At 40.0% G+C, this 18,607-nt stretch overlaps 1 pseudogene; it reads left to right on the top strand.

Annotated features, from left to right (window-relative positions):
* The window catches only part of LOC121243105, a 31,441-nt pseudogene that overhangs the window by 3,985 nt on the left and 8,849 nt on the right, over positions 1-18,607 (top strand).

Raw genomic sequence — 18,607 nt, forward strand, 5'->3', positions numbered from 1 at the left:
GATGCATATTTGATTCACAATGCTTGAGAGAGAGGGATTAGGGCCAAAGTTTCCTTTGACTTCTGCATTCTACGGAATGAATACAAGAATATCCAATAATTCCTTGTAAGCTGATCTCAATAATTCCTTAATCAATCATAACATGGAAAACAAGACAACACATCGTATATTTTAATCACCAACAGCTGCATTAAAAAAAAAAAAAGAAAAAAAAAAGAAAGAGAAAAAACAGATGACATGTAACCATTTAGACATCAAACCTCATAATATATAGGGAATAATATTTCAGAAGATCCAATTATCCCTGCAATCAATAGATATTTTGTAATTTAATTTTCTGGTATGCTTTGTGTAATTTAATTTTGTAAAGTGTACTTTTTACAAACACCTGCTGTAAAAAAAAAGTCTATATATTGTACTGGCATACATTGGAAATGTACATGAGAAAATATTCTGAATCAAATGGGATTATTCAAGAGCAAAATATTCTTTAAGAACTTTTTACAAACACCTGTTGTGCATTGGAAGTGTACGTGAGGAAATATTCTGAATCAAATGGGATTAATCGAAAGCTCTTGTTATCAAAATTATGAGAGTTAAAATATAGATGCTCTTTGCAGCCAAAGCAAACACCAAATTAATGTGACAAGGCTATTTTTATTATTATTTTTTTAAAACGTATTAAGGTGATAAGGACAAATTAATAGATTTAAATCAAAAAAGGAAAAAACTATATAGGTGGTCATTTGAAGGTGAAACTTTATAGGACTACTATTAGACTAACTGTGTTTCACATATCACATATTATAAGTTTGGGGTTTATTATTTATGCCTATATTTATGCTATCGAAGCCTTCATGGGCCGTGACATAGTCGTCGTTGATACTTATATTTATGCTTTATTTTGCTTTACTTTTCGAAGTTTAATATTATTTTCCATACTATGTTTTAAGTTATTGATGATCTTGCATTCTCATTCAGTTCTATTTTCATATTTCAAATATAGTTAAGCTATGGACAAAAGTTGGATGGAAAAACCTCGACATACAAAAGAGTATGCCCATAGTGTCAATGAGTTTTTGAAGTTTGCATGAAGGTTACACCATTTGGCATGCTCATGGGGAGAGAAAAGGGGAGGCATCTTACCATGCTATTGGTGCCCAAAACAATAATGAACAAATAAATGAAGGCTCCAGTGGGATGACAATCATGTTACATGATATTTTTCCAATGTTTGATCCTGAAATAGTCGAAGGTACTAGGCCTGAAATACGTGTGGAAGCTGGAGAAGCTAGAGTGCAATATGAAAATCAACAAGATTCAAACGAGAAAGTTAATAAATTTTACAATATGTTGAAAGATGCTAATGAGCCATTATATGAAGGGTGCACAAAACATACTAAGTTTAGTGCTATCATACGTCTCTGGAATATGAAGTGTTTGAGTGGATTGAGTAATATCATATTTACAGAATTGCTTGAATTCATGAATGAGTTGCTCCCACCAGGAGCATCATTGCCTAAAAATACATACGAGGCAAAGAAGTACATGAATGAATTAGGGCTTGGATACGAGAAGATCTTAGTATGTCCCAATGGTTGTATGTTATTTTGGAAGGACAATGAGAATCTGGAAACATGCGTGGTATGCGGAGAGTCAAAGTGGAAGCAAAAAGAGTCTATGGATGAAAGGTCTATAAAAGGTAAAAGAAATCCAGCGAAAATATTACGGTGGTTTCTGTTAAAACCAAGGTTGCAAAGGCTTTTTATGTCATCAAAGACTTCTTCACAAAGGAAATGGCATGCTATAGGCCGCACAAATGATTGGGTACTAAGGCATCCAGCAGATGGTTTGGCTTGGAAGACGTTTGATTCACAACATGATGAGTTTGCCTCTGACTCCTACAATGTTAGGCTTGGTTTATTTGCAGATGGCTTTAATCCTTTTGGTAACATGAGCATTTCCTATAGTACCTAACCGGTTATGTTGGTACTGTACAATTTACCTCCTTGGATGTGCATGAAACAATCAACTTTCACGCTATCGTTGATTATACCGGGACCATCGTCACCTTCAATGAATATAGATGTATACTTAGAGCCTCTAATATCAGAATTAAAGGAATTATGGGAGGTTGGAGCACCAACATATGATGTTTGCTCTAGAGAGATGTTTACAATGCGCGCGGCTTTAATGTGGACGATAAATAATTTTCTTGCATATGGTGATTTGTCTGGATGGAGTACAAAAGGTCGTTTAGCATGTCCTTGTTGTGTGGGTAATACACGATCTAGATGGCTGAAATATGGAAAAAAAATTTCCTACATGGGGCATAGACTATTCTTGCCAAGAAATCATAGGTGGAGAATAATGGCAAGAACATTTGATAGTACACAAAAAATTGATCCTCCACCTATTATGCCAACACCTGATGAAATTTTCGAATAATTAGATGATGAAAGATGCAATGCTAGAACAAATCGTAAAAGAAATATAGTTGTGGGGGTCCACTACCGTTAAGAACACTCATGGAAGAAACGTAGTATTTTTTTTAGTTTGCCTTACCGAAAAGATAATTTATTGCATCATAATCTTGATGTGATGTACATTAAAAAAATTTGGTGGATAATATTGTTGGCACACTGTTAAATATTGATACGAAATCAAAAGATGGCATACAAGCACGCCTTGACTTACAAGAGATGGGTTTGAGACCACAACTTCATCCAGTTATTACAGCTGCAAACAAGACATATTTGCCTCTAGTTTTTTTCACAATGAGTAACCAACAGAAAGAAGACTTGTTGAAGGTTATAAAAAATGTAAAACTACCAGATGGTTATTCTTCAAATGTTTCACGTTGTGTCAACCTTCAACATCGTACTATAATGGGCATGAAGAGTCATGATAGCCATATAGTGATGCAACAGCTCCTGCCAATTGCATTACGTGGGTCATTACCTAAGAAAGTAATAGAACCCTTAATCGAGCTATCTAGATTCTTTAGGGGAATTTGTTCGAAAATGATGCGGCTTGAAGATTTGGACCAATTTGAATCTAGAATACCCTACATATTGTGCCAATTAGAAATGATATTTCCGCCATCATTTTTCACGGTTATGGTGCACTTGATTATACATTTAGTTGCAGAATGTAAACTTGGAGGATCCGTGTGTTGTCGATGGATGTATCCCGTTGAAAGGTATGCTATAGTTATTGTGTGATACCCCGTATTTACGTGTTTTTTGATTAAGTAAATTATTATATTTATTAAGATTATGAGCTTTCTTGTTTTACATTTTAGATGATTTACGTGATATTATTTTAAGATTTTTTAATTGTTAATTCAATGTGTTTTCTTGTTATATTGTTCATTATTTAAATTGATCTTTACTTTAAATTAGTTTATTGTTAGATTTAATCACTACGTTTAAATTATTTTATTTGACTTGATGTTTTGAAATCTTTTTCGTTGGATCATTTGTGTGACCCAAGATGTGAGGATTGGATCTCATTTATTTCCCTCACTTTTTCTTTTTCTTTTCCTCTTTTTATTTTCCTTTTCTCCTCATTTTCTTTTCTCCTCTCTCTCTCTTCTCTCCCGTGTGCGAGCCTCTCTCTCCCCCGTCCGTTGCGTTGTCCTCCACCCAGTGCCGCCGTACGATGTCATGGTCGTCACCGCCCCTCCCAACCTCTTCCCTCTAGCCGGCGACCACCCCCTCCGTTCCCAGCCCCTCTCACGCCGCCAATCTCCTCCAAGCACGGCTTCAAGCCGCGGCACCTCTTGTGTTCGCACGCCGCCGTCGAGCCACCATTGGCCGCCATCTTTTCACCACACCACCATTGACCTCCCAACTACCTTACCCACCCATCCTGGGCTCCAATTTGCCACCGGTGAAGTCCATCCAACTCCATTTACATTTTGGGCTTTTTGGACTTCAACCGCCCTCTACGCCGCCACCCACGACCAACCACCACCACCATTAGCTTCATCGACGTCCCTAAGCCATTCCCTTGTAATCTCAAGTCTTTGTTTGTCTCCGTTCAAAATCTTGCATTTTGAGACCCACGGCCATAGTGTATTTTGCACTGTTACATTGCCGTGCCGCCACTTCTAGCACCTCCGTGATCATTCAAAAATTATATTATAGAACTATAAGTATTTTTCCAAAGAACCTTTGAAATTTAAATGTATTTTTGCACTAACTCATTTTTACTGTGAATTGGTTGTTTGTGCCGGACTGAGTCCGAGGAGTAAGGGGGTCAGTTGGATTGGAGGATGAAGTTGTTTGTGTTATTGGACTATGTTGTGATTTGCTGGTTGTTGAATATTTGTGTTGTGTCATATACAATGCATTTACACGTATGTTCATGTTTGTAACTGAAAATTGGGTTTTCGCATAATTGCATACATGTTCATGTATATACTTGAAATACTGAATTTTCATGTGAGAAATGATTTTGTGTATGTTTGAAATAATTGGATTGTCTGGTTTGAGAGAAAGGAAAAGAAACTATAGGGATGGTGGTAAGCAGGGACGGTGGTATAGTCCCGCCTATGATTCCTACCTACGGTGCACGCGGTAGGGATGGTAGTAAGCAGGGATGGTGGTATAGTCCCGCCTGTGATTCCCGCCTACGGTGCATGCGGTAAGGATGGTGGTAAGCAGGGATGGTAGTATAGTCCCACCTGTGATTCCCGCATACGGTGCATGCGGTAGGGATGGTGGTAAACAGGGATGGTGGTAGAGCCTCATCTATAGTATCTGATAAATGATTATGTTGTCGGTTTATGATTTAAGGTTACGAGCACATTTTCTGGGAAAATGACGAATATTATTCATGGCGTGTTTATGGTCAAATGAGATTTTTGGCGTGTGTTGGAAAATAATCATTTTTGGAAAAAATGAGGATTGGGTCACATTTGTGTTTCGTCATGTACTCATGTGTGTTGGTTGCATTAATGCATTTCTATCTCTTGGGTTGCTTCTTTGATTACTTGTTGAGATTCATAATCTCATGCCATTCGATACCCTGCGGTACCGTTTTATGGTATCGCAGATTTTGATGCAGATGAGGACGACGAGCCTTAGGGTTTGGCTCAGCTGGAGGACTGATCTGGGGTTGCTCTCGTGTATCGAGATTCGTTTTATCACTCGTTTATGTATTTTTCCTTTGTAATATATTTCGAGATAACTATATAACTTTTTAAAGGTAAAAAATTTTTGATATTTGTATTTAAATTTCTGGTACTTAGTTGGTGAACTTTTAATTAACTGCTACGACTTTTGTTGTGCACTTTTGCATGTTGCACACACTTGAACGCTTATCGTTGGGATGCGTGACCCGTGTTGTCATCATCTCGACGTCACGATTCTCGTGTTTCCGTATGTGGGAGTCGGGGCGTCACTTATTGAATTAAAAACACATAAATCTATTAAAGTAAAAAAATATTTTTAAAAAAATAGTAAAATTCATCTCATGATTTTTGTTGTAGATACTTACACCGACTTAAGTTTCATGTGCGTAACAAAACTGCGCCAGAAGGTTCCATTGCTGAAAGATATTTGATGGAGGAATTATTGACGTTTTGTTCTCGTTATTTAGAATTTGGTCAAATGGTTTTCAGTAGACCATCTAGAAACTCAGATGATTCTAAAGGGAAAGTTCTTGACGTTCGCCTCGATTTTACGGCGTGGACTCAAGCACGTAAGGCGGTAGGAGCCGGGTCAATTACTCGCGGTGACCAAGTAAGGTCCCTCCCATTGTGCTCCCAACTTTCCTTCTTCCGGGGTGGTTACTCCCGCTTCTCGTAACACCATGTCGCCCATTTTAAACGACCGCAGCCTGACTCGTTTGTTGAAATATTGCTCTGCTTTTCGCTTGTTATTCGCCGTTCGGATGGCTGCTTCCTCCCTTCTCTCTTCCAGGCCATCCAGGTTCTCAGCTAACCTCTCATTGTTCATGTTTGGGTCAAAGTGTTAGACACGGAAGGTGGGCATTCCGACCTCCACAGGAATTACAGCTTCACTCCCATAAGTGAGAGCGAAGGATGTTTCGCCGGTGGGGGTTCAAACGGTAGTTCGATAAGCCCAAAGCATGCTCGGGAGATCTTCAGCCCATGCTCCATTGTGTGCCTTGATCCTTTTCTTGAGGGTGGATAGGAGAGTCTTGTTGGTTTCCTCGGCCTGTCCATTGCCTGGGGGTGGCCCAGCGAGGAGTACTTTACCTTAATCTTGAGTTCTGTACACCATTCTCCGTAGTGTACACAATCGAACTGCTTCCCGTTGTCCGAGACAAAACTCTGCGGTATGCCAAATCGACAGACTACCGAACTTCCACAAGAACTTCGTTATGTTCCGGGAGGTGATGCCTGCGAGTGCTTCTACCTCGACCCATTTGGTGAAGTAGTCGACCGCGACCATGACAAACCTGCCCCCTCTTGCTATGGGAAAGAGGCCAATCAGGTCCAGCCCTCATTGGGCGAAGGGCCACGGGGCCATAATTGAGGTCAGTTCCTCTACCGGACAGTGGGGGACTAGTCCGTCCTCCTGGCACTTTATGCATTTTTTGGAGAATTCATCTACAACTTTGAGGCTACCGGGCCAGTAATATCCGGCTCGGATTACTCTCGTAGCTAACGCCCTCCCTCCCGAATGGCTTCCATAGATTCCTTCGTGGATTTCGTCTAATGCATACTGGGCTTCGTCTGGTGAGATGCACCTAAGGAGCGGCTCGGAGAAACCCCTTTTGTACAGTACCCCTTCAAGCAGCGTGAATCGAGCCACCACGGTGTGTTCTAGAAGTTGAAGTTCCTCCTGCCCAAACTGGCCCTGGCCAGACGGTCTGCCTTCTGATTCTCAGTCCTCGAAACCTGCTGAAGGTTAAAGTAGCGAAAATGATCCCGCTTGTTGTAGACCAACTGGAGGTATTTCTTCAACCTTTCCCTCTTTGTAGCAAACTTCCCTAGAACCTGGCCGACCACGACCTGGGAATTAGCTCTTACTTCTATCTCCTCTACACCAAGTAATCGCGCAATCGTCATCCTTGTCAGGAGCACCTCATATTCGGCCTCATTATTCATTACTTTCAAAGCCAGCCTGATTGCATAGCCGTGCTCCTCTCCTTACTCAGTGACGATGTGCACCCCTACTCCCCTGCCAGCCCAATAGGACGAGCCATCAACGTAGACTTGCCAGGGTTTTCCTTGGGGTGTACCTGATACCTCTTCTGGGAAGTTGGTGAACTCGGCAACAAAAGCCTCCAATATTTGTCCTTTGGTCGCCATTTTGGGCTGGTACTCCATGTCGAACTCGCTGAGCTCGATTGCCCATTTGGCTAGTCACCTCAAGGTGTCTGCTTTTGAAGTACCTGCTTGAGGGGGTAGTCGGTAAGCACTCTGATTAGGCGTGCTTGGAAGTATGGCCTTAGTCTCCGGGCCACAACAATAAGGGCGAATACAACATCTTTGCTCGGGGGTCTCTTGCTTCCGTGCCCCGGAAGGCTCAGCTCATATAGTACCCGGGACGTTGCCCTTCTCCCGTTTCTCGGACCAGCGTCGCCGATACTGCGTGTGGGGACACCGTTAAGTACACTGTCTCAGCAGTGGGGTGTGGCTGAGGTACAACTTTAGGTCAGTGAAGGTTTTCTCACATGCCTCATCCCAGTTTTGTGCCTTCCTCAGGACCTTGAAGAAAGGTAGGCATCGGTCGGTGGATCTAGCGATGAATCGGTTTAGGGCTACCACCCTCCCGGCTAGTTTTTGGACTTCATGGACACTACGTGGGGAATGCATTTTCATCACTGCTTCTATTTTTTCGGGATTCACTTCGATCCCTCTCTCCGAGACCATGTATTCTAGAAATTTACCTGTCTCTACCCCCGAACGCACATTTCAACGGATTAAGCTTCATCCAGTACTGTCGGAGGATGGAGAATACTTCTAGTAGGTCTGCCAAATGCTTCCGGGTTTCTTTACTCTTCACTAATAGGTTGTCCACGTATACTTCCATGTTGCGGCCAATCTGCTGTTTAAACATTCGGTTGAACAACCGTTGCTAAGTGGCCCCTGCGTTTTTCAGTCCGAAGGGCATTGCCTTGTAGCAGTAGAGCCCTCGGTCGGTGATGAACATCTTTTTCTCTTCGTCATCCAGATTCATCCTTATCTGATTGTACCCAGAATAAGCGTCCATAAAGCTGAGGAGGGGATGTCCTGCAGTTGAATCTACTATCAGATCGATGCGCAGTAGAGGGAAGCTATCTTTTGGGTAGACCTTGTTCAGGTCGGTGAAGTCTACACACATTCGCCACTTGCCACTAGGCTTCTTTACCAAAACTACATTTGAGAGCCATTCTGGATACTGGACTTCTCAGATGAACCCCGCAACAAGGAGTCGATCCTCTTTTTCAGCTATCGCCCCGTACTTCTCAGCGCTGAAGCTGCGTTGTTTTTGCTTTACTTTTCGTGTCGTTGGGTCAACGCAGAGCCAATGCTCAATAATGGAGTTTTCAATCCCGGGCATGTCTTTGTGGCTCCAAGCAAACACATCTCGGTGTTCAATAAGGAGAGATATCAGCGTTACTCTCATATCTGGGTCTAGCCTAGTGCCGATCCAAACTTGCCGTCCAGGCTCCTGCTAGTCTACTACCACGAGTTGCAGTAGTTCATTGGGCGCGGCCTGTCAGAGGGCCTGCTCATCACAGACTTCCCCGTCCCACTCGGTCAAGACTGGGGCTGATCCAGGCTTGGGCGTTTCTTTTGGTACTTCAATGGCCGCCACGAATCGTGCCTCATGTCTCATCTCCTTGTCATAGCATTCTCAGGCCAGGACCTGTTTGCCGCGGGTTTCCCCGACTCCAGGGTCAGTGGGAAACTTCACCTTAAGGTAAAAGGTAGACATCACTGCCTTCAAGCTGTTCAGGGTTGGGCATCCTAGTATGGCATTGTACGAGGACGGGGCCTTGATAACCAAGAAATCGGTCATAGTGGTTGCGATTCTGGGCGTCGTTCTTGCCAAGATTGAGAGAGTAATGACCCCTACTGGATGAACGACATCCTCCGTGAAACCCTTGAGGGGCATTGGGGCCGGGAGTAGCAGATCCGGGTTAATGCCCATTTTGATAAAAGTGTCCCAAAACAGGATATTGGTCGAACTGCCGTTGTCGATCAAGATTCTCCAGGTCCAGAAGTTCGCCACTTGCATCGTCACCACCAATACATCGTCACCACCAATGCATCATCTTTCGTCGAAGGTTATCGCAACACCTCCAACACGTCATTGCGGTCTGCTTACACCCCTCTCTGCACTGAAGACTTCCTTGTAACGTGCCTTTTGGGCGTGTGGCCTTCGGGCCGACGAGGTAGCTCCCCCTCCCGCATACCCTCCTGTGATAGTGCTGATTTCTCTAAGTGGCCCATCCTCCACGATGGGGCTTCTCCACCTCTCGTCCTTGACTTCTTATCTTCTTGAGACTTCTCCCTACTAGAAGTTTGGGCGCCTACCTTCGGACTGGTCTGTTTCATTCCCCGACCGACGCACCCGATTCTTCTGTTCTTCTTCTTTAATTTTCTTCAAGGCGTAGCAGTCGCTCATGCTGTGTCGGTTGTTCATGTGATACTCACAAAAGGGCGGCTCTCCACCTCACGGGGGTGTTCTCCTTTGGGACCCACTCGATGGTTTCCTTCTACTGCCAAGTTGGCGTGGGCGCGACTCGCTCCCTCAGTCCAAGCTGGTGCCTCTCTCTTCCTCTTTACATCCGATGCTGCCCCTTCTCTCCTCTGCAATTGTCATGGTTGGGACGTTGCCCTGACGCTTTTATGCCAGCCCACTCCAGCTCAAACCGTCGAGGGTCCGTCAAGGCCACTAGAGTGTCTTCTGCATTAATGAACTCATTTGCCCGGTCCATGAATTCTCTCAGCGTGTTGGGGGTCTTCCATGCTATTTCGGACATGAATGGATTTAGAGGCCAGATACCCCCAAGAGTGCTACTAACGTGATCTTCTCCTCCTGGTCGTCCGTGGTCATGAGTTCCCAATTGAACCGCGAGAGGTACGACTTCAGATTCTCACTGTTCTGCTGCTTGACCGTCAGGAGGTAGGCCAAGGGGCGTCTCCTCTTACGGCTAGCCAATAATTGCGTCATGAAGAGACGAGCGAGCTCCTCAAAGCTTCCTATCGTTCCTAATGACAACCCCCCAAACCAGCTTCAGGCCGCTCTTTTCAAAGTTAGTGGGAAGGCCCAACAAGCGACCTCTCCCGGGAAGCCGTGTAAGGTCATGTGGGCCTTGAAAGTTTCCAGGTGCTCCAGCGGATCTTTGGACCCGTTGTACGCTTCCATCTGGGGAGCTTTGAACTTAGGAGGAAGGGGCATAACCAAGATTTCCTCACTGTAAGGGAGGTTGGAGCTGACCAGCACTGGTCTACGGTTGATGGGTTGTCTATCTTCTTCTCCATTTCTGCACATTTGTCCCCCACCTATTGGATTTTGAGGTGCATTTTGCGCCATTCTTCTTTCACCGCAGTGTCTGCCAGAATCTTTTACGAACCTTCCTGCTCGTTGCTGCTTGGCTCCACCCCTCCCGCCTGCTCCTTATTTGAGAACTTGAAGGTTGTGTTTTCCTGGCAGAGCGTCCCGGCTTCCTTCGTCAGTTTCCTGATGGTCTCCTCTATGCTTGCAAGTCGTGCTTCCATCGTTTCTTCCTCCCGGTCTTCCCTTCTCGTAGCCTGGGATCTTGTCATTGCCGGCATGCAAAGTATACGTTTTTATGGAAAAAATAGATCCCACAGACGGCGTTATTGTTGATGTCGTGTTTCACAACCCGAACAGTTCCGCAAAACTCAAGTTCCTTGGTGCTTGCAACTAAGAATAAAGAGAGGCTCCCGTGGCCTCCGAGGTCACTCTGATGCCTAAGTCAGTGGATAGTTCTCTGTTGAGGGAGAAGGAAATATAGAGCAAAATAGAATTGTTATGTAGGTTGAATTGAGAGTCTCCTGTAGTTCCTTATTTATACTTGATTCGGGCCCTTCCATTGAGGGAGATCGTGGTGTGTCAGACGCAGGCCTACCACCACTCATTCTCTGTCGCGTTAGTGGGTGTCAGTTCTGTGGCCTAGCAGGAGATCACACCGTGCTAGTTGTCACGTCTGTCTGGCCGCCACTTCTCTGTCATGTTAGGAGGTGTCAGATCGCGGGCTAGCTGTCCTTGGCTCATGGGACGTGCCGTTGCACGCCGGATTCCCTATCAATGACCCGGGTTGGCTCGTGCCTTGGGTCCGTGGCTCTGGGACTGGGTGCATGCTGATGTGGTGCTCGTTCAGCCTGGTGATTAGACTTGTTAATTTGCCGACCCCCGAAGCGTTCCTCCCTATCCTCCTGAGCCTTGAGTCGATAGGCCAATCCTGATTGGGCCTGTGCTCACTTCCCGATCCTCCCGCGTCGAGCTCCCAACTCCCGCCAATGTATAATTCCGTATCTTGGGACCTCCTGCAAGGTGTTGTGCCTAGGTCTTCGATCCGGGCTTCGTGGTTGGGCTTCCCTAGGCTCAGGCCCTTCTAGGGTGGGCCTCCCCTCACATATGCTTTAATGAAAGTATAAGGACATTGATGCGATTGTGTTGAAGCTATTCTACCCACCCCTCATGCCTAGGTGCATATTGTTATAACCAACTAGATATAATTTTTAAAGATAAAGGAAAAGGACAGTTGACAAATTTGAATGAACATGCACATTTTCAGATAATGTTTAGAAGCATAATGTGTTCTCAGTATTTAGTAGTTAAGTTGTAGATTTTGGATTCCAATTGGTCCACCCCAGTGTATAGCCCATAACTACATTAATGTGAATTCTATGTATCTGACTTTGGATGAATGAATGTCTTTGATTTATTAAATTAGATGAAAATGTTTCCTATTTCTAAGTATAGTTTATTTAATTAATTAGAAATTTATTTATTATTTCTGTGACTGACCTGAAATAAGATAAATTATATGTTAGTAAGATAAACATTAAAATTTGTATAGAAGTGTGACAATGAAGGTTGGCGAAGGAAAAAAAAAAGAACCAAAGCGGCTTTGCGGCAAAATTCAAACTTGCTAGAAATAAGCAAATGAAAATTTTAAGATAGTATTAGCGGTGATTCGTGATTGCCGAAACTAAGTCTATTCCAGTAATTTATATGTGCTGCAAATATGTGTGACTTACATGCACATACTATACCGACGACCAACTAAATCATAGAGGTTGATTTTTTGCGACAACGTGATAGTTTTTGTGGCAATTTAATGACCTTTGGAAACTTCAACTAGGACGAAAATTATTTGCGACGATATTTATTGTTGATTTTGACTTTTCTCAACGAGTTTGTGGCAAACAGATACCGTATTTTCCTGTATTTTTTTACCTCATTTGTGATGAAATAAAATCGCCGGTAAAAGTATATTTTTGCAACGAGTTTTGTCTATCATTGAAAATTTTCAGAAATGACATTTTTATTTTGTCGAATATGCAGCGATTATAAAATTGCCGAAATTGATCAAATGCATCAATTATTGGTGGTATTTTCAACGATTTTGACCGCTAAAAAAACCATTTTTTTTGTAGCGATTTAAAGAAATGTAAGAGAAAATTTTAAATAAAAATAGTATAAAGTTAAATAATTATTTAAATATTTTTTTTTGAAATTTATAAAAGTTATACTGATTTTGGTGTTTTGTTTTGAATTAAATTTGTAAAAGTTGTATTAATTTTTGTGTTTTGTTTTGAAGTTCATAAAAATATATATTGATTTTTGTGTTTGAATAATAATTAGGTAATGATTATACAAAAAAGTTGAATATTTGAAATTGAAATGAACTTTGTGTTCGATCAGTAATATTGGAGAATGAAATTATGAGAAGTTTTAAGAATTTTGAGAATTCTTATGATGTTCAAACATTCCCAATTAGTCTCGAAAATTTCCGGTTTTTTGAACTAGTCAAGAAAATATATACTTTTTAGGCCAAAAATAGTTTTTCTTAAGCTAGTCAAGAAAATATAGTTTTTTTTCTTCGTCGACTGAAATGGTAAAAGGAAAAAGAAAATATCCAATTCGGCGCCTCTGAACCTCTGAAAAGGATACTTGGATATATAGATATCATTTTCCGTTTTACCTCTTTTTTAACTTTTATTTTCACTAGTGGTTTATTTATTTATTTGCAATGATCATTAATACATATATATATATATATATATATATTAGTCTGACATATCGAGAAATTAAAATTCTGCAAATGTCAGATTAATTGAAGTGGCTCATTAGTATGTTATAGGTTATATATTTTAAAAACTTTTAAGAGATTTTATTCAAATAAAATCTTTATATGGTTAATTATTGAGATACCCATTTGACCCAATAGGTTAAATTGATGACAGATAATATTTTATGAAGACTTACGTCTAAATTAGCATTCTTCACCATCATAAACGGACAATATCACTTTGAAAGAAAATTATATCAATTTTTTCCAACAAAAAAACAAGAAGAAAGAAGAAGATAATATAAACACAAGGTAGCCACAATAAAAAATCTGGCTTTTTGCGGCGAATAGTTAATTTTCTGCCACAAAAGACTTCATCCGACCGATACGCGTTTGCAGCAAATTGGCCAGGAATAAATCGTCTGTGTTGATCAATTACGGTGACTTTCAAATTTTGTCGGATGGGAAATCTTTTTCCGCGCGAAAAAGATTTCGTCGAAAATAAGCTTTTCACAGTTTTGGCGTTAGATTAGTTCTCATGAAACAAGTATTTGCGGCGAATACTACTCGCCGCAAATAGTGATAAACATTAAGAAAAATATATATGGGGCGAATTAGGATTCGCAGCAAATAACAATTATGCCAAAAAAAAATATATAAATGCAGAACATCGTATTCATCAAAATTCAAGCGATGCACTAATTTTATATTTTAAGAAAAATAAATATACATCCAAGCGCAATAAAAATTAACCAAAAGAATAAAAATAAATGTCCCTAAAAGGTAAACATCATATAAAAGTTGAAGATACAAACATGACACATGGATTTCACCTGTATCATTGGCAAAACATTCTCAGAAATATGTTTGCAATAGATTCACCAAATGCAATTTTGGATAATGTGCACATATGGGTTTCACATACAGCCACAACAACTTTAAATATGTAAACATTTTCACAGCCAAAAATTGTATAGTAACCAAAGAGAAAGCATCAAATTTCTGATATGTACTAACCTCCAGTTTATTTATTTCTTCTGTGGCTCTAAGTAATTGTCTTTTCAGATGTTAAACCTCTTGTTTATGATTCTTGAAAGAACAAGTCTGAGAGAATGTAATGAGTCCAACCAAAATAAACATAAAACTTTAGGCTCCAACATAAAAACTGAATGATACAAACATTAAAAAAAAACACTGAAGCATGCATGCAGTAGTACTGGAAAACATCATGTGCAGTGATTATTCCCCTGCCTTCTTTATTGTCTTTATGTTCTCGCTTTGAATAAAATCTTCAAATAGTCAAAATCTTGAAACTAGAACACAAGTTGCATATAGATCAATGGTAATGAGGCAGATTTACTAGTTATTTTAGCTGACTAACATATATGTGTGTATATATATATAATTTACCAAAATCATCTATAATTAAATTCTAATAGAATATATTGTCCAATAAAATTGCAGGAAAAATAGCGAATCTCAGTAATGGAGATATAGCTATTGATCATTAATACCATCGGTACAAGGTATAATTTGCACATAATAAATTAATTAAAAAGAATGGTGATCACTCATATTAATCCCAATTATATAATTAATTATTTGTTTACTTCCTGAGTCGGTTATGGAAACTTTATAAATTCTCTAATCATTGAGCCATAGTACTAGATATATTAACACACTTAGACGAAATTTTTTCTCAATGATTTGGTAATGTAAACCAACTTAAAAAAAAAAAAAACAACTTATTCTGCTATATATTACACACTATAGAGCGTAAACCAAAGTCCTCAAGATTATCAAAATCCTCAAGGTCATTAAAATTATACAAGAATTACAAGACACAACAAAAGTGAAATGAAAGTCTCAAGATACCAAACCAGCAAAATCAAATTGAGAGATGATTCTAACACATGCCTCAAATACTAACACATGAGGCAGCAGTCTTTTCAGATGTTAAACCTCTTGTTTATGATTCTTGGATGAACAAGTCTGAGAGAATGTAATGAGTCCAACAAAACATATATAAAACTTTAGGCTCCAACATAAAAACTGAATGATACAAACATTAAAAAAAACCAACTTATTCTGCTATATATTACACACTACAGAGCCTAAACCAGAGTCCTCAAGATCATCAAAATTATACAAGAATTCCAATCGAGAAACAATTCATGGTGAATATGAAACTACAGATTCTATTTTCAAAATAAGGCATTTGCCCATTCTATCGCCTATATCATTCAAATTGAATATGAACATGCAGAACAGAAATAATGCCATTTGTTTGTGTAAGCATGTGGGCTGTGCAACCAGCCTAGCTTGTGGCATAGGGTTTTACCCCTAATAATTCCAACGCATGCCTCAATTTCTCAGGAAAATTTCTAAGAACATAATATGACTCTAAAACACTTTGTTAGAGCTAGATTCTGTTCAGATCCAAACATGAGGCAGCAGCCTTAATGGCTCGAGTCAGTGAATATACTAAAAGCTGCCACAATATAACCCTTCAAAATTCAAAAACCAGATGAAGCCTCGAATTTTGTAGAAAAATACGATCAACCCACTCTTTCATTCACATCCAAGACCAAACCCAGAGAGAAAAATCAAGTACAGTTGCATGAGAAAAAGAGGAAAAAGAAAAGAAGAAGCCCGCTAGACGAAGAAGCTAAACCTTACCAACAAAGTCGATGCCTGTGATCAGCAAGAATTCAACATAAAAATCTGAACCTAAGATGAAATGTTTGCAATACACATACCTAAAACGGGAGGGGAAAAATTTGAAAAACACAGACCCATTCATTGAGCAGCAGCCCCTCGTCCACGGTCCAGTCGAGATCCCCCACATACGACGATGGAATCGAGAGAGAGAGAGAGAGAGAGAGAGAGAGAGAGAGAGAGAGAATTAGGGTGAAATAGAGAGTGGGAGAAACGGACGGAGAGAGAGAGAGAGACACGCGCACACACAGAGAAAAAGATAGAGAAAGAAACAGAGGGAGGATTGAGAGACTCACCTCCTCGGCGAGGTGGCGATGGCATGGCAGCAGGCACGGCTTGGGAAGGGCGGCAGCAAACTCAGAGAAGGAGTATCGAACTGGGGGAAAAGAATAAAGGGGGAGAAGGAAATGAAAGAATGGAAAAAAAGAAAGAAGGGGGGATTCGCGATTTTATAGAGACATTTTACGGCGATTAAAAATTGCCGAAAATATACCCAAAACGTAGCCGTCAAAGACCCATAAAGGGGTATGTCAGGCAATTCTATTTGCGGTGACAAATTATCGCCGCAAATGGTCTTTTTAGCGGTAATTCCCTCGCTCTCCACAAGAAAAACACGGCTACAGTATAAATTGGTTTCTGCCGTCCAATTTTTGCCCTCCGCAATTTTCTTTGGCCGCATAACAAATAATCTCGCAAATAAGTAACCATATATTCCAGTTTTTCTTGTCATGAATATGAAAACTATAGATGTCATTTTTAAGATTTGTCTTGATCGTTGAGACACAAGTTTATATGTTTCAATATTGTATGCAGTCATTGTTAATTATCGACAATATCACTTTTTTCCAACAAAAAGACTAGATCAAGAAGATAATATAAACATAAGGTAACGTTCAAATGATGCTGAATCTGATTTGAAGTATAGAAACATTTTAAGTATATCGAGGAATCCCTATAAGTTTTTCTTGTAATGAATATGAATATTATATATCATTTTTTACATTTTTCTTTGTGGTTGAGACTCAAATTTACATGATTGAGTATTGTATGCGATCTCTAGAGTAAAAGTCCAATCAACTACATAAGACGAAACGACAAAAGAGGAGAAAATAGAAAGAAAACGAAATGGAAGTTAAGTGGGAAAATGAAGCACGCAAGCATTATGGCTTTTGATTGGACTGACCAAAGGAATAAAGTAAACATAGAAATACATACGAATATATCATTTTTTTATAAAATTGTTTGTCGAACTAGAAGATTATTTTTTTAAGAACTGTTTAAAAAAACCACTTCGAATGTTGTTTTTTTTTTTTTTATCTGCAGGTTAAAGTTTAATTGTCTAATCCTTCATGAGTTGCATGTTCTATGTTCAATACGGATTCTCCTTAAAAGTATGGTTTCCATCCGTTCACTAATGAAAGACAGACATGTTAATATATTATGATTTTATTATAATTTCACACGAAACTAATTGAAACACCAAAATATTTCTAAATATATAGTTTTGTCCTTTCTGTCTCTTCCTCTTCATCTCTCTCACAAGAACCCTAATTTATTTCTCTATCTCCCCTCTCCAAGCTACCCAGTACTTCTGATCTCCATCTCTTCTTCTTTTTCAATATTTTCCTTGTCCTTTTTTCTCTCTTTGGATCTCTCTCATGGCTAACAACCTAGCTAGCTAGTGATCTTCTCTTTAGTTTAACAACAAAAAATTATACCACACAAAGAGCATATGAAAAATAAAAAATGCTAACCGCTAGTGTTCCTTCACGGATAAAAACCTAAAGGAAAACAAAATGTTAACAAAATCTATAAATCAAACCAAGAAACAAGAAGCATGCATGATGAGAAACTCAAGAATTGATTTCCCAATAAAGCATGTATGAAAGAGCACCTACTGAGGAACCTGTCTCCGACTTTGCTTCCAAGTTCAAGGATTACCATGTTAGCTCAACATGACATGAAGCAATGACAATTTTGCAAATGGGATATTGTCTCTGTCGACTTTGCTTTCATTGTTGTGTCCTTTGAAAGCTCTTGGTAGAAATGGGGATTCAATCCTCAAATGGAAAGCTAGATTAGACCTAATTTATATTCAATGAAGAACTAGATAAGTTCTACATGCAAGTCATGATCTTTAGTACTTGATCAAGCAATGGAGAGGACGTAGATCTATCATGGGTTCATTAATTACTTGTCAAAGATTCTCCAACCCATATCAAAGAAAAGCGAAGTGAGATATGCAAATTTGGAATTTTCTTTTCCGAATATTGGCAATAATTCTTACATTTCAATTTATTTGTATGAAATGAGAGACTTAACATATCAGGTTTCGATTACATGTTAAACCCAACTGTACAGTACATTTGGATCAAAGATGCACTCTTTTGCTGAAAATCATGGTAAAGAAAACTACACATAATTAGGAAGACAAGAGCCACCCCATGAGGGAGTGACGACCCTCTTGATGAGGGTTGGCCACTTGAGCTCTAGATCTACCATTTTATCATTCATGTGTTGTTGTTTAGTTTTAGTTTCTTGTCATTTGTTCGTATTTTTTCCCCTAATTTTCTTTATGGAAAAGGCCGGGATAAATGCCATGATTCAGTTAATTAGTTGATGCTAATTGGTAGTGTAATGTACCTAGGAACCGAAG

The sequence above is a fragment of the Juglans microcarpa x Juglans regia genome, chromosome 8D (assembly GCF_004785595.1).
Source record: "Juglans microcarpa x Juglans regia isolate MS1-56 chromosome 8D, Jm3101_v1.0, whole genome shotgun sequence".
Taxonomy (NCBI): domain Eukaryota; kingdom Viridiplantae; phylum Streptophyta; class Magnoliopsida; order Fagales; family Juglandaceae; genus Juglans; species Juglans microcarpa x Juglans regia.